This window comes from Setaria italica, chromosome I (genome assembly GCF_000263155.2).
Source record: "Setaria italica strain Yugu1 chromosome I, Setaria_italica_v2.0, whole genome shotgun sequence".
In the NCBI taxonomy this organism is placed as follows: Eukaryota; Viridiplantae; Streptophyta; class Magnoliopsida; order Poales; family Poaceae; genus Setaria; species Setaria italica.
In genome coordinates, this window is record NC_028450.1 from 25,546,700 (window position 1) to 25,552,122 (window position 5,423).

The following is a 5,423-nucleotide window of genomic DNA, read 5'->3' on the forward strand; positions in this document are numbered from 1 at the left end:
GGGAGGGGTATGGACAGAGTACACAGATGCATATGACTGCAGTATGCTAGTAGCCTCCTAAATTTTCCCGCAAACTAAATCAAATTAATTATTATCCGGTATCAGTTCTGTTGTCATGGTCTTGGGAACCCTTGGATTTCAACACAAAGCCCAATGGGACAATCTTGATTCTACTATGAATCATATTCATAACTTCATCAGTACTAGTAGTCAACAACGCCTAGTAAGATAACAAGCGCCGGGGCGGCGGTTGGTGGAGGCAGCGGTGTCGGGCAGGCGTCCGTGGGGGCACGCGCGCTCAGGGCGGGGCGTGCCCTCGGGCGGAGCGGGGTGGCGCAGGCACGACAAGGCGACCACGCGCTCATTGGCGGTGGGACGCGCGAGGCGTCTCCCTACCGCGGCCGGAGACCGGGCGGAGGCGCTGCGCCGGTGAGCGGCGTCCACGTGGCGGGTGGCGAGTGGAGCGCGGTGTGCGCGTGCTCTGGCGCGCTCTGGCCGAGGGATCTGCGAGATCGCTTCGCCGGGCCGGTCTTCAAGCGCTAAGATTTCCTAATTCTTGAACTGTGCAACATTAACTCCCTTTACAAAAGTTATAGTCCTCAGATCCAAGTTCAATTTTTGTAATTGAACCAAGTTCAAATTTATAGCAGATTTGAAGATACAGAGCTTCAAAGTTTGGAGGAACGCCGAATTTCCAGACTTAGGCAAAAACGGCGGTTTGGCCGATTTTTGGGTTTTTAGCTGACTTGAGCCCAAAGTTTGAAAAGCTTCTGATGCGAATTTGACCAGAGTGCAATTGAGAAAGTTGTTGTATAAACTTAGTTCTCAAACTCTTATAAACGGTTTTGCTGGCCTTTTTTTCAAGTTTTGTGAGATGAGCTTAAGCCAAGATGCATGGTTGAACTGCTTCCAGACTTAGCCTGGATGGCAGATTGAGGCTGGGTTGACCGAACTAGCTGACTTTGACTGGGGTTTTGGAAGCCTTCTGTGCAAATTTAGACCTTACTCCTTTAGTCAAAGTTGTTAAGGGCTTGAAGCTCTAAAACTTTTGTATAGAGCTCAGCTTGAGTTTATTTTGAAAATTCTAGATAAAGAGCTCCAAAGTTGGCGCTTTATCTATTTTTCCTAAATGGACAAAGTTTTGAACTTCGAGTTTTTGAAGGTCTTCTGCTCAGATTCAAGCAAAACACCAAAAATTAAAGTTGTTAGGAAAGTTGAGTTCTACAACTCTAAGTTGGATAGATTTTTAAGTTCTTAAGCAAAAACCCGAGTTATGTTTTAAACGGTTGTTTAGCTTGTGAGGGCAAAAGTATCTTTTTACCTGTCTTCACAACTGCCAATTGTTCTTCTTTATGCCCTAATGGCTTTATTTAATATTAAATATGGTTTAATTAGGCTAGGTTGTTACACTTGTATTCTGCCTCAATGCTTGATCTAGAGACTGTAGCTTGCTTGCAGCACTCCACGAAATAAGATTATTTCCAAAGAAGATGGAAAATCCTCCAATGGAACGCCTGTCATCAACACACCCGACCCAGTCAGTGTTTGAGAAATAGCTGACAAGAGTTGAGTGAGATCTTGTTATCCTATGCCCCAAATTCATGGTATATTTGATATACCTCAAGAAACGCTTGATTGTTGTCAAATGTATTGATGTTGGAGCATGAAGAAACTGACAAACCTTGTTGATTGCGAAGGAAATATCAGGTCTTGTGAGAGTTAAGTATTGCAATGCCCCAACAATGCTTCTATACCGAGTTGAAACTTGTACACCAAGCGGTGTCCCTTCATATGCAGATAGCTTCTCTGTAGTCGCCATGGGTGCATTGGCCGGCTTGCAATTTAACATTCCTATTCTTCTCAGAACATCATTGCTATACTTGGCTTCAGATAGTACAATGTCATTATTAATCCTTGAGACTTCAATTCCAAGGAAATAATGAAGTTCTCCCAAGTCTTTCAACGCAAAATCAGACTTGAGAGCTTGTAGGAGAAGCTTGGTTCCTTTTGGTGAAGAACTTGCTACTACGATGTCATCCACATATATAAGGATAAACATAACCAGATCACCTTTCTTGTAGAAGAAGAGAGAGGTATCGCCCTTTGATGGTTTAAACCCTAAATCTTGAAGTTTCATATTCAGTCGATAATACCATGCGCGTGGTGCCTGCATTAGACCATAAAGGGCTTTGTCAAGTTTGCAGAGGTAGTTTTGAAAATGTTTGTCTTGATACCCAGGAGGTTGCTTCATATAAACCTCTTCCTCTAGAACACCATGAAGAAACGCATTCTGTACATCCAACTGCTGAAGGCTCCATCCATTTGACATGGCAATGGACAGAACTAGTCTGGTGGTTGTTGCCTTGACCACTGGACTGAAAGTGTCCTCATAGTCGATCCTATACCTTTGCTTGAATCCTTTTGCCACTAGTCTTGCCTTGTATCTTTCTATGGTTCCATCTGCTTTCCTTTTGATCTTGTAAACCCATTTGCAATCTATAATGTTCCTTCCTTTTTTAGGTGGTACAAGCCGTCAGGTTTTGTTCCTTTGCAAAGCAAGGAACTCATCATCCATTGCATTCCTCCAATTGTCTTCATGTAAAGCCTCTTCCAAGCTATTCGGCTTGCCATTAGCAGCCAACATACCATATCTCACTTTGCCATCAGTAAATTGCTTTGACTTTCGAGTACCTGCTTGTAGACGAGTCCTGGGACGAGGAGGAGGCTCTGGAGAGATGTTTTGCTACTCCGGGTGCACAGCATCACCAGCCGCAACTGATCCAGGTGCCAAATCCTCGTCGATGCTCGGGGGCGGCGCACCGGATCCATCTGGAGCGCGTGGCCCGAGCGTAGTCGAAGGCGCAGCCGCAAAGGATCCAACCTTCCCATGCTCGGGCAACACAGCTGACAGCTTAGCAGGAGACCGATGGGCACGCGTGACACGGGAGAGGACGAGGGGGATTGCACAGGTGGAGTCGCTGCCGCTGCCAGGATCAAGGCAGATTCGCCTGAACCTTGTACTGACGCGCCCGCGGGATCAGCTCCGAGTTCTGTGCTGGAGAGAGGCTTCATAAAATTACCATCTGCCGCCATGTTTGTGTCCAGATTTTGGACATTTCCTTCCTGAAAACTTGATGCACGGTTAGCTGCACTATTAGGCAAGATATTAGACATATTGTCATGCATTTGTACACCCTAAAACTGGAGGAATTAAAAAGATATGGTGGTAAGAAAAGGAGTTCAGATTGGAGGCATGAACTAGCGTTGGGATTTAACTTAGCAAAGGGAAAAAGGTTCTCATCAAACATCACATTCCGTGATATATACACGCGGTCAGATGCAGTATCTAGGCATTTGAAACCCTTATGAAGATTGCTATAGCCAAGGAAAGCGCATTGCTTTGAGCGGAAGGCAAGTTTATGGGAGTTATAGGGTCTCAAATTCGACCAATACGTACATCCAAAAACTCTGAGAGAGTTGTAGTCGACTTGTAGTTTGAGAAGTCATTCTAGGGGAGTAGAGTTATTGATGACTTTGCTAGGAGTTCTATTAATTAGATAGGTGGTGGCCAAGAAGGCTTGATCCCAATATTTGAGAGGCATAGATGATTGCGCTAGCAAAGAAAGACCCACTTCTACTATGTGCCTATGCTTTGTTTTAGCAGCCCTATTCTGTTGATGAGTGTGTGGACAGGAAACAAGATGGACAATACTAATTTTTGTGAAAAAGGAGTTTAGTTTTTCATATTCCCCTCCCAAATCAGATTGTAAAGCAAGGATTGTTCTATTAAATTGTCGTTCAACAAGACTTTGGAACTCATGAAAACATTGGAACACCTCTGATTTGTGTTTGAGAAGACAGATCCAAGTGAATTTGCTATAGTCGTCAATGAAACTCACATAATATTTATTGCATCCAAAGGAATCACAAGCTAGCCCCGTACATCGGAAAAAAATAAGTTCTAAAGGAAAACTAGACTGACTTGATGACCTTTGATAAGGCAACTGATTGCTCTTGGCCATTTAATAGGAATCACAAATTGAACCTATCCTAGACTCAGAGGAACAAGGTAACTTGTTCTTATTGATAACTTGCTGAACTATTGTTGACGCAAAAAATTGGACAGTAGTCTCGACTCTTGCGTTGAGCACACGACCCGGGAGAACCTGCTTAGCTCCTGTTCGGGTTATTGCCCTAGTGCGTTTCACGTGACGTGCCTGTCAATCTGACCTGTTGATTGACAAGGAAGAAAAGATGTCAAATTCCAGAGGTTCGATCGGCTGAAGTTCCGATCTACTCCAAAAGATGTATCAGCGGGTTGGCTGATTTAATATAAGGATGACCGGCTATGAAACAGACGATAATCACGTAGCAAATGTAAAAGAAACTACTAGAGTAACCTAAACAATGCTACAGAAACAATACTTGAAACAGATCTAATCGGCTGTATGATGATAAACAATGTATTGATATAGCCGACAGTTCGCGCCTCAAGCTGGATAACTTGTGATAAAAACTAAAATAACAGGTAAAACCTATAATTCTAGCAAATATCGATAACTAGTGAATAAATGTAAATGAAACAACAATGATGTGCCCGAAGTTAAAGCTTAGATATTACTCGAAACGCGGAACTTACAAATTGGCCGGAGATCACGTTGATGCATCCCTGCCAACTCGCACAAACTCGTGAAAAGAAAATGGTTTGGCGAAGTCGCCGACTTGAAAATAAAGTTGCGTGGAAAAGTAGATTTGTATTGATGTTTGTTGATGGTTTTGCCAACCTCACGGGGCACCTATTTATACCCTGTTACAACTTGTTTCCTAACCGACTACGACTCAGTATTCTATTTTTTTATTCAAAGCAACAAATATTTACATACGGATAAACTCGCATCGAAGTCGAACACCATCCAACCCTCCATGGGCCAATCCTGTCTTCATCTTGTTACCGCCTTGGCCCATTCAGACCCATATCGGCCGAGCTGTTCTGGCTTCCAATCGGCTAGTCCCCATTGATCCCATCGGCTAATTGGCCGAAACAATGTAGCTTTATCGGCCAATTTCTCTAGCCATAGCCTCTTGTTTAACCGCATCGGCCACTTTCCTCTCCTCTTGACATCGACCCTGACACGTGTCAAAAATTGGCATCAACAACTATGTTGAAAGAAGGATGCCCTAAGCGATGATGCCACCTCTCCAAGGATGGTTGGACACCACTAGACACGCTGAGGGCTTGTTTATTCTTGAGGGCAGCAGCTGGAAAGGGGTAGAGACCTCCCTTACACATTTCTTCCAAAAGAGCTCTCCTCGTTGCTCGGTCCTTGATAAGAAACAAATTGGGATGAAACTCTAAGTAAGCATTATTGTCAGATGCTAGCTTATGGACAGAGACGAGATTTTTCATGGCAGCTTATGAACAG